Consider the following 12,498-nt stretch of genomic DNA (forward strand, 5'->3'; position numbering starts at 1 on the left):
AGGGAAGACTGCTTGATAAATGTCACATGAGCTTTGTCCCTTAGTCTGCATCAAGATTCTTATTTCCAAGAGTCCTATGATTTCTTATCACTGTGTGCACTGTCACCTCATGTGTCAATATTTCTGTTTCATTATTTAAGAACTCTTATCCCACATTTTTGAGAGGGACGCGGGTGGCGCTGTGGGTTAAACCACAGAACCTAGGACTTGCCAATCAGAAGGGTGGAGGTTCAAATCCCCATGACGGGGTGAGCTCCCGTTGCTCGGTCCCTGCTCCTGCCAACCTAGCAGTTCAAAAGCACCTCAAAGTGCAAGTAGATAAATAGGTCCCGCTCCAGCGGGAAGGTAAACGGCGTTTCCGTGCGCTGCTCTGGTTTGCCAGAAGCGGCTTAGTCATGCTGGCCACATGACCCGGAAGCTGTACGCTGGCTCCCTCGGCCAATAAAGCGAGATGAGCGGCGCAACCCTAGAGTCGGTCACGACTGGACCTAATGGTCAGGGGTCCCTTTACCTTTATCCCACATTTTTAGCCACCCCAAAAGTTTGAAATGTCCCCAAAGTCACATGCAATATAGTAATAGGTAAAGGTAAAGGTACCCCTTTATAGTAATAACCACACACTATTTAAGTATTAGAACAGATGCAAAATGACAGTAGCAACACACACAAAAAATAGACTTGTATTGAAATGTGCAAATAGGCTCTGAAAGTGAGCATGACCTATAAGAGAGGCCACCACTCTAGATGTTTAGCTAACACAGCCTGGAGCACACCATTAAAAGGTGGCAAAATAACAGTAGGTAGACATTATGTGCAAAAGCAGAATGCATAAAAGTGCAAAGCTAAATGCATTTTTACAACTATTAAGGTAACAAGCACCAGAGATGCCATCTCATCTTTCCTAATTAGATCTGAATGCAGTGAGGTGTAATTTTTCCTCAAGTTTCTTTTTAACCTTCTGTTTTTCACTAATATAATTATAAAAAAAACCTCAAGAAAGCTTCACAGCAAAGCACTCCACCGACTGAGGACTGACATCTTTGCACGCACAGAAGCTCCAAAACAAAACAGTAACCAAAAGGCAGGGTTCCAGAGCCCTGCATGTAGCTTTATGAGATAATAGGATTCTGCAATGCAGTGCTATGCTTCCAGTCCACTGAACTGTAAAATCCACTTTAGAGTTTTATGTGACTTCAGTCCAATGAACAAAATAATCCACTCCAGAATTTATATCACTCTAGGCCAGTGAACGGCATAATCTAGACTTTGATTGGAAATTCTGGGTAGACTGTGAGTGTGTTGTGGGTAAATGGTTGTCAAGGTGTCTATTCGGTCAGAGAAAGGAGTTATCTTGTAGGCAGCTAACAAATGAAAGTTCAGGTTAGTGTTCAAAGGAGCTTATTTGCTCGTTGCAACAGAGCAATATCCCTAGCTACTGAGACTGTCTCCTCTTGCTTTGTTTTTGATTCAGGTTTACAGGGAGCAACTTGCAGCTCCTATTGTCTTTATTCTCCCCATTTTTAAGGGTTCTCAACAGCATTTGTTAGGAGACAGGGGGCTGAGCTAGATGAGCCCTGCGTGGATTTTAAGATCTTAGATAGTTATCTAACAATGTTTATATACTGTTCAATGAAAAACAATGGTACAAATAATTCAATGGAATAGCAATAAAACAGTAAACATAATAAAAATAATCAAGTATAGGTAAAGTCAACATTTTATAGGGAAAAAAATGAATGCAATAAAAGTATATGTCTGGGTTGACTTGCCTAAACAAAACTGTTTTTAGCAGGCAGCTAAAAATTAAGCTTAATGGGGGGGGGGGGCAGAAGGGCAGGAGATGCCAAATATCTGGGGCAGAGGCCCCTTGGGTCACCCCTTAACAATGTCCCTGGTGATTTGTGGGTAATATCTGTCAATAATTCATGTGGACACCTAGGACGGAAATGAGAATCCTCATTAACGAAGTAAGAAAACTAGTGTTTCCCACCTATGATGATTTAAGAATAACAGAGCAATCCTCAAGTTAAATAAATGTAAATTACCCCATTCTAAATTCTAGCCAAGAGTGGGGCTACTGCTGGCTGAGATGGCCCAAGCCTGGCAGAGGGGAAAGAAGCCTTGAAGAGTTTGACTTGTACCACGCTTTTTGCTGGCCTAAATTCCACCAGATTGCTTAGCAACAGGGCTGAGCTGAAAGAGGTTTTTAGCTGGTGTTGAGTCTCTCATTGCCTTACCCCATCTCCAGACCCCACTTTTTCATATTTACACCTGTGTAAATTCCACCAACTTAAGTTCTGCCAGGTGAGTCCCAGCTGAGCCAGCATAGCCGCAGCTCACCCTTAATTCGGGGAGTTCACTGGTATATCCCTGGGTGAGTCAGGATGCAGGAGTTACCATGGCCTATCTGCAACTGAGCCACAACTCAGCCAGGACGGCAAGTTCCACCTAGTCCAAACTCATTCATTCTGGCAGGATGCAAATGACACATTAGAAAAGCAGAAACTTGATTTTCATCACAAAGTTAACTCTAAAAGTACAAGAGTCAAGAGTACCTTTTAAATCTTCTGGATTACACACACTCATACTCATAATAGATTAGTACAGCTAGCTGAAGTTATCATCTACTTTAAAGTTTGTCTGTTATAAGCCCCCCATTTCAAGCATACCACATACACAAAAATATATTAACCACAATCAAGATCACCCATGCAGAATTCAGAGGGTACCTATTTCTCATCTTATTTCCTGTATCTCCTGGAAATTTTAAAATAGTGTAAAAATGTCTCCCAGAGTTTATTGATCTTTTGCAGGGTAATAATAACTTAATAAAGTGGGATATTATTACACTGAAATGGATCAATAAACTCAGCAGAGATGCATTTGTTTCACTATATGTTTTTTTGCGGCAGGTATGCAGCATGGAAAAGAATTACAAGGCAGAATCTAGAAATGCTGCACTTTTCAACTCCAAATTATCTCAAATGTGGGGTGGGAGGACATCTTCCCAAAAAGTTTGACATTAGCCAGAGGGCCTTTTCTCCACTCTCCACTGTCCACAGAGGTTCAATTACTGAGACAAAAGGTTGATTTGTTAGCAATTCACCATAATATGGAACACTTAGGGAAGAAAACGGAGGCAAATTGAAAACCACACTGGATTTCCTTAGGTTAGAAGTCATCTGAAAGCTAGAACTAAATTTTATGCAGTCGTTTTTGTATTATTGGTTTTTTATTTTTAAAAAACTAATTTAGCACCTGTGTTTATAATCTCACAAAGGAGCCCTGGGCAAATTGAGACATGCCAGGAAAAGGCCACTGAATGAGGTTCCTACCTGAGTGAGGATTTGAACCTCTCTTACATCAAGGTCTGATGGTCAAACTTCGCATTATGATGGCAGCACATAGTTCCCACTCCATTTCCCCTTATTATGACAACATAGGGAAGCATATGAGAGCCTAGGGGTGAGGTATACAATCGGAGGTGTACATAATACCATCAGTAGTTTAGGACCTCAAAAGTCTATTTAGGCATTTTCACACATGTGATTCCAATTGTCTGAGAGGGGAGTGGATGCCCCTGGGCTCCACTTGTTTTGTTGAATCATTGTTGCCACACCTGTAATCCTCCATACAGTGGTACCTTGGTTTACAACCATAATCCATTCCGGAGGTCCGTTTGTAAATCAAAACAGGTTGTAACCCAAGGCGCGCTTTCGCCAGTGGGGCCTACCCCCCAAAAATTGTTCGTAATCCCCCCAAAATGGGTTTTAATCCAAAAAAAAGTTGCAAACCAGGACATGCACTTCTGGGTTTGACGTGTTTGTAATCCAAAATGTATGCAAACCAAGGTACCACTGTATATTGGAGCTGAACTAGATTATATTCATGGATATTGGAGCATGTATCATCACTCTGTGCATGAAAGACATTGTAGTCTCCCTGCATGGTTTGGAACTGTGATCTTCCAGGGTTTTAAATCAGGGAGCCTCTATGAGTAAGAACAAGGGACACGGGTGGCGCTGTGGGTTAAACCACAGAGCCTAGGACTTGCTGATCAGAAGGTCGGCGGTTCGAATCCCCATGACGGGGTGAGCTCCTGTTGCTCGGTCCCTGCTCCTGCCAACCTAGCAGTTCGAAAGCACGTCAAAGTGCAAGTAGATAAATAGGGAAGGTAAACTGCGTTTCCGTGCGCTGCTCTGGTTTGCCAGAAGCGGCTTAGTCATGCTGGCCACATGACCCGGAAGCTGTCTGTGGACAAACGCCGGCTCCCTCGGCCCATAGAGCGAGATGAGTGCCGCAACCCCAGAGTCGGTCACGACTGGAACTAATGGTCAGGGGTACCTTTATGAGTAAGAACAACTTGCCATGCTAGAAGTTCAGCCCTCAGCATGTGACATGGAAGGGAATAGTGTGTCTGTGCTCTCTTACTTAAAAGATTGAAATGGTGTGTGGGGATGTCTTTATAGGGCTCCATTGTTATGTAAATAAACACAAATACAAGGTTTTGACCCTAAATAGCTTACAAGAGAAGGAACAGTAGAAATGTGAGGATTTAGGCTTCTTATGTTGAAGCAACCTTGAAAGACAAATGGGAAGGTTTATTCTTGGACAAAGCTTCCAGGAAAAAATGGGAAAAGCATAGTGTTTCAACAGTATATTTTCTGGTGTTGTTGGTGGTGATGATGGAGTGCTCTCTTTCTTCCTCTCTCTTTTTCTCTCCACTCCTTCCACTTATACCTTGCACACAAAAACTAAACAAGGGAAATTGTACATCATGTTCAAACAGTCCATAAACATGCAGTTATTATTCTGGTCTGATTGCAGTTGCCTGCTTCTACCTTTGTTACCTTTGTTACGGGAAAATTGTTTTAGTTATATGATCAGTATCTTACACTTAACACTGCCTATTTATGGACATACACTATGACTAAATCACAGGAGGAGTCATGCAGTCATTAATAACATGCCCTTGACTTGAAATGTTAATAAGAAAACTGTATGAGGCTACTGATGTATTGCAATGGAAAATGGTTACAGGGAGGGAAATAATTTTCTTACTTCATTCTAGTAATCAGCTTATTCTTAAAGTGTTGCTCTGCATTATCAGCATCATTTAATATATGTAAAGAGTCTAAGGTGCAATAGCTCTTTGATAATCACTACAGTTTAAAAATCAATTGTAGAATAATAATGCCTTTTGCCAGTCTTCTATTGTTGACTGTTGATTTTCAATATAATTGTATATTATATGTTCTATTTTAATAACAGACCACCCATGGAATATTGATTGATAGCCATATACACGTAAAATATTTCTTTTGAGACTTCTCTAGATGACACAGCTAGAGTTTGGGCTATTAGGGAGGTGGTGACTGACAACAGCCAGAAAGGTGTGGCCAGATGGGATGGAAGTAGGCAGTGCCCTCTGCTCATGGCAGAGTCAAACTTGGGCTTAGCTAAGCAAGTTGGAGAATGTTGCAAGCTGGCTCCTGCTTTAGGCCCCTGTCCAAATTCCTGATCCATCATGCTGGGGAGGGGGGTAGAGGACTGAAACACCTCCACCAGCCCCCATCCATAGATAGTAACTATGAATTCTCCACCAATGCAGAGCTCCCCATTCTGCCTTCCAAAACTACAGAAGGGCAGAAGTACTGCTGGTAGACCCTCCAAGTGTCCCTATTTTCCAGGGACAGTCCTGGATTTACAGAAGCCGTCCCAGTTTCTGACTTGATCCTGGAATGTCCCACTTTTCCTTAGGATGTCCCTATTTTCATTGGAGAAATGTTGGAGGGTATGGAGCTATGCAACCTCTGAGGCAAGGAAATAAATAACTATACAACCTTTAGAAGACATCTGAAGGAGGCCCTGTATAGGGAAGTTTTATTATGTTTTTATATATGTTGGAAGCTGCCCAGAGTGGCTGGGGCAACCCAGTCAGAAGGGCAGGGTGTAAATAATATAATTATGACTATTATGGAGTAGGGTGTTCCTATTTTCATCAGAGAAATGTTGGAGGGTATGAGCTGGTGGAATTCCTAGCAGCAGTAGCCCATGGGAAAACTTCAAACTGCATCCCGAGCCACTCCCTTTTCTGATCCTGGCCTGATTCCTATGCCAGCTCCGAACTAACACAGCATGGTGCACTATTTCCCCAGTCCCCACCCCTTTCCACCTAGGTTGATGTGAGTGGCAGTGCTGTAGATACGCCGTGGCTGCTCTGATCTGTCACACCTTGCTGCTGCCTGTCCAGGTTTAGGATTGCCTTGTTAGCCACTTTCCACATAGTATGCAGTATTCATTGCAGCTCTTTGTTATACATTAAGAAAGTTGTGGTTCTAGGTAAGGCAGCACATGCACAGTAAATTGTGCAAGGGGAATTTTTGTCATCAGTCACTCCATTAATAATAATATTTACTTTTCAGGTGTGGGCACATCACTTTCATAAAGTTAAAATTCCCATAATTCTTGTTGGCATCCGTCTGTCTCGAGAGACACCTCCAGGGGTAGCATCAACCCACTGTGTTAGCAGCACTGAAGTGATCTCTCCAGGGCACAAGCCTCAGCAGTGTGTAGAAAGGTTCTGGGCTGCCCAGACGACAGACCTCTTGGCTGATGTGCCCCCAAAGCAGAGCAATGCGCTTGGCACTAGCTTGGCTGCAGGAGTTGCCAAAAGGATGGTGATCCAACTGTCTTAGGAACCCCACTCCGGATTTGTGTAGGGTTTCCTCCTTAGCCTTTTCTTCTCCCAAATGTGTTTCACAAGGAAGCAGAGGTTTAGGATCAGAGGTTTCCTTCTCCTATATGGGCTACCTTTCCAGGTTGATGAGCCCCATCTGCCCCTCACTTCCCTCTATAGCACATATAGAAACTGCCTTCTTGACCATTGGACCCACTATTCATCTCATCTGCACAACACACTGGAGCCTGTCTTTGCATGCAGGGGGAGTTCCTACCTCACCAAGGGTTTGAGACCCATCACCTGGTTTATCTGGCCAGTCAAAGCCTTTCCCGGGGTGTGGCCACTGTCACATGCTGACAGCTTCTAGGAGCCACAGGTTAGAGTTGAATGCAGAGTAGGAACCAAAAGTGTACAAACTAGCCCAGAAGGAGGACAACGTGCCCCTCACCAGAGGCACTACCCCTCCCCTTATACCCCATTTAGATATATTCTATGCTTACTATGAATTTGTGACTATGGGCTTGCAAAAAGAAGAGACATGAAGCATTCTGAGACTGCAATCCTATACCAACTTACATGGGACTAGGCCCCCTTGAACTCAATGGGATTGATTTTTTAATAGACGTGCATAGGTCTGTTAATATATGCATGCCCTCATGGCCTTCCCACACTGCCTACACTCCTATCTCCATGCTCATTCCCCCCAAATCTATTTCTTGCTGGCAATGTTTTTTAAAGAAAGGGACTTGACGCCTGTTTCTCCTGGGCCATGTCCAGAAAGTGGTGGGGGGGGATGAGTGTTCAGACCCCTGAGCTCTCACTTGTGGGGTGCCTCAGGGTTCCGTCCTCTCCCCCATGCTTTTTAATATCTATATGAAGCCGCTGGGAGAGATCATCAGGGGGTTTGGGCTGGGTGTTCATCAGTATGAAGATGACACCCAGCTCTACCTCTCCTTTAAATCAGAACCAGTGAAGGCGGTGAAGGTCCTGTGTGAGTGCCTGGAGGCAGTTGGAGGATGGATGGCGGCTAACAGATTGAGGTTGAATCCTGACAAGACAGAAATACTGTTTTTGGGGGACAGGGGGTGGGCAGGTGTGGGGGATTCCCTGGTCCTGAATGTGGTAACTGTGCCCCTGAAGGACCAGGTGCGCAGCCTGGGAGTCATTTTGGACTCACAGCTGTCCATGGAGGCACAGGTTAATTCTGTGTCCAGGGCAGCTGTCTACCAGCTCCACCTGGTACGCAGGCTAAGACCCTACCTGCCCACAGACTGTCTTGCCAGAGTGGTGCATGCTCTAGTTATCTCCCGCTTGGACTACTGCAACGTGCTCTACATGGGGCTACCTTTGAAGGTGACCCAGAAACTGCAATTAATCCAGAATGCGGCAGCTAGACTGGTGACTGGGAGTGGCCGCCGGGACCACATAACACCGGTTCTGAGAGATCTGCATTGGCTCCCAGTACGTTTCCGAGCACAATTCAAAGTGTTGGTGCTGACCTTTAAAGCCCTAAACGGCCTCGGTCCTGTATACCTGAAGGAGCGTCTCCACCCCCATCGTTCAGCCCGGACACTGAGATCCAGTGCCGAGGGCCTTCTGGCGGTTCCCTCATTGCGAGAAGTAAGGTTACAGGGAACCATGCAGAGGGCCTTCTCGGTAGTGGCGCCTGCCCTGTGGAACGCCCTCCCAGCAGATGTCAAGGCAATAAACAACTATTTTACTTTTAAAAGACAACTGAAGGCAGCCCTCTTTAGGGAAGTTTTTAATGTCTGATGCTGTACTGTTTTTAATATTCAGTTGGAAGCCGCCCAGAGTGGCTGGGGAAACCCAGCCAGATGGGTGGGGTATAAATAATAAATTATTATTATTATTATTATGGCCAACAGAAATGAGAACAGAAACCAAGTAAACAGGGCTAATGAGAGATCCAAGAAGAAAGAGATGGAATATAATAAATTACCAAGTGGGTTTGCATGCCCTCACCCCCCCCCAATAGCCACAGGATATAACATACTGGAATTCTTGGGAAAGGTTTGCATTTCTGGCCCACTCTATGTCCTTAAGACAGGGGTGAAGACCCCATTGCTGGACTCCCTCAGCCTCCACTAGGAGGTCAGTCTTATTGAACTCCAGCTCCCACAATCCTCATCCTGCAGGGCCGGTGGTGGAGGGCAATGGGTGCTGGAATGCAACAACATCTGGAGGGCCACAGGCTCCTAATGCCTGCCTTAAGATATAATTAACATAATGAAGACAATACTGGCAACAGACCTTCTCCTGGAACGCACTTAACTAAGATGATAACTCATGTCTTGGGTTAATACAGATTTCAGGTAATTCAGAATGTAATGAGATGTTTAGATTTAGTATAAAGGATAAAGCTTGCCAGAAAAATCAGACTGACACCCAATTTATTGATGCTAAAATTATCCCAAACCAAGAGACCATAAATTAAATCTTTTTATGGTTTGTTGAAACTACTGTGTACAGTAACTGAATTGTAGCGGGCAGAGAAGGGGGGCAGCAGGCCCCGTGTTAATTGGAATGGAGTTTTTCAGAATAGGTGAAATGAATAATGATGTGCTTCATTTAAATGACTTGTTAATATTTACTCTGCAAATACCCAAGGGGAAACTTGGCTAAGCTAAAATAGCCTTTAATTTGCATTTCTGTCAAGCATTACATCATTCCCAACTAGGAATAGTGCTCTCTCCTTTATTATTCTCCTTATCTCACATGTGTACTGCATTCTAGCAGATTAAGAGGCTATGAAAGTCTAAGTTTTGTAAAATGTTTCTCATATTTATGAAGAACTAACCGGGCTGGCAATCGAGATGCCACTAAGCAAACCCGAGAACTTGCCTGAAGATCTGAAATCGTGTGTGGAGTTCACTTTTATTCCTCATGTTAATATGATATGAAAAATGCCTAGGGATTCTGGTATGTTGAGAAATGTTCTTTAAAAAATAGTTATGGGGAATCTCAATATCCAGAGAAAATAAGTCAATAATGACCTCTGGCTTTATTTGCACATCTGCACCTCAACATCAGCTGGAATTTATTATTCTTCAGGCGCTTTCAGACTGTAAAATTTAGAGCTGGCTTGCACAGCGTCTCATATTTTATGAAATTGTTTACTAGATAGGCTATTTGCAGTGTTCACACTTAGGAACTAGATTACTTTTCCACGAGTGCAATGAATGTGTGGAAGATGGAGCACTGCATCACTGTCTTTGCTCCATGGGTCTCCACCCTCTGGCTGAACTCAAATACATAGGCTGAACTAAAATGTTTGTTTGTTTCAGCTTAAAAATGAAAAATAAAATATCAATAGGGAAAAAGAACCCCAATATTTTTTCAGGAACCAAGAGAGATTCTTACATTTCTCAGCCCTCGGAGGGGGCTTTCCTTAACAAGTTTTGGAGAAATGTGTTCATGCTCTTCCTGTAACAAACTAGTTTGCTGCAACTTAGGGTGATGCTATATCCTGACAATGTATTTTTTTATTTTTTTATGCATTTTTATCTTGTAAACTGCCTGTCACCTTCAGTTGAAGTGTGGTATAGAAATTTAATAAGTAATAATAATAGGTAGTAAGATCATCACATCTGGGGCAGAGGGAAATGTTTAAAAGGCCATCGGTTGTTTAATTATCTGAAGGCCTGAGAGAAGAGAGAAGTTTGCCTAGTGCCTAAAAATATGTAACAAAAACACCGGGTGAGCCTCCCTAGGGAGAGTATTTCGCAAGCAAGAAGCTACCGCAGAAAAGGCCTGTTCTTGTGTTGCTACCATCCAAACCTCTTATAAAGGCCACATGAGCCCCAAGCAACAGCAAAGGATCCAGCAGTACCCCCAAGGTACATACCGACTTCTTTGGAGGGAGTGTGACCCCATTAAGAGCAGGAAACCTCCCATCCATCCGGTCTAGGGAACCATCCACTAACAGTGCCTCAGTATTTTCTGGATTGAGCTTCAGTTTATTGACTCCCATCTCATCCATCACCAAGGCAAGACACCAGTCCAGCTCATTCGTTGCTGCACCTGCAGATGTAAAGGAGAAGTAGAGCTTTGTGTCACCAGCATATTGCTGACAACGTACTCCAAAACTCCAGATGACGCCACTCAGTGGTTTCATGTAGATGTTAAACAGCATGGAGGATAAAACTGAACCCGGAGGAACCCCACACCGAAGGCTCCATGAGGCCAAAGAGCACTCCCCAATCTTCACCCTCTGGAAACAACCATCCAAGTGGAGTCAGGAGCACTGCAAAGCGTTGCCACCTACTCGTAACTCGGACAACCTCTGCAGAAGGATACCACAGTCAATGGTCTCAAAAACCACTGAGAGGTCAAGGAGAATTTACAAGGACACATTTCTCCTGTCACTCTCCTGACAGAGTTTATCATACAGGGTGACTAGAGCAGTTTCTGTGCCAAAACCAGGCCTGATTGAAATGGATCTAGAAAATAAGTTCCCCCCCCAAGAGCGCCTGGATTTGGTTCGCAACCACCTTGCCAGAGAAGGGGAGATTGGTAAGTGGCTGGTAATTACTTAGATTTTCCCAATGCAGGGAGGGTTTATTGGTGCAGAAACCACCTAGCTTGACTTAATGGTGAAATGGGGGGCATGGGAATATGAAACCTAAGTTGTGGAATAGCCTCCAAAGACAGGTTCATTATGACATTTTTATCCCAGCACACTTTTTTTTTTAGTTCGAGCCAAGTTTTTGTGCTATTGCTGACACTTTTTTAAAAAATAAAATAAAAATTGTTCTCTTATTACTGCTCTAAGTTGGGATGATTTTTTTAAAAAATGATTTTGGTATGGTTTATAGTATTATTTGCCCAGAAATTCAGGGAATACATGGTAAAACAGCACACAATACACAACATTTTAAAAGAGGAGTCTGACGAAAAGATATCCACCATTTGATTTGATTTCTGCTGGGATTCAGTGCTGACATGTTGCACACCTAAAATGGATTTCACAGATCACACTGCTATATTCCCATTTTACCGAAAGATGCTGGACAGTGGGCATGCTGTAGTGTTAACTAATAAATCAACAACTAAAGCCTAAAGAGGATGCAACAAAGATTTGTGTCCTGGGACCCTGCTGTTAATCATCTGCTCTGTATAGCACATCAACCCTGACACTGCTCATTTGTCAAGTGTTATAGGGTTGTGGTTGTATGTCCCCTCCACACACACCTTCTTAACTTTCTGCATATGTCCATGATTCACTATGCAAAACTACCAAACAAGGTCTCTTAGCTTCCTCCCCCTGCCCGCAACCCACATTTTCATCCCATGCAAAGAGACTGTGTGAATAACAACAGGATTCTAGGCATGTCTACTCAGAAGTAGGGATGGGAAGAAATTTGATTCAGTTTGCATTTGAAAGTAAACCTACTTTATTTGCAATTTCCAAAAGAAAGCACAAACAAAAACACTTCTGAGTGGGGATTTATGAATTCTTGTTTGAAGGAATCATCATAAATAGCCATTAAGAATTTAATGCAATTTTCACATAATATACATTTTTGTATGCAATTTTGCTCATTATACACATTTTTGTAAAATATTTTCTATATTATTTTCACAAAAATATGCCTTTTATGCACATTCTAGCAAGCACATTTTTATATACATTACTTGGCTGGAGAACTGCGCTGCAAAAATTATGAGAAGTGTGCATTTCAAATGATCAATATGTTTTTGTTTGTGCTTTCTTTTGGAAATTCTCATTGAGTTTTGCACTTACTTTCAGGTAAGTGTGTCTACAATCACACTTTCAGGTATTTCTACAATCCAGC

Source organism: Podarcis bocagei (assembly GCF_964188305.1).
Source record: "Podarcis bocagei genome assembly, chromosome: 1".
NCBI lineage: Eukaryota > Metazoa > Chordata > Lepidosauria > Squamata > Lacertidae > Podarcis > Podarcis bocagei.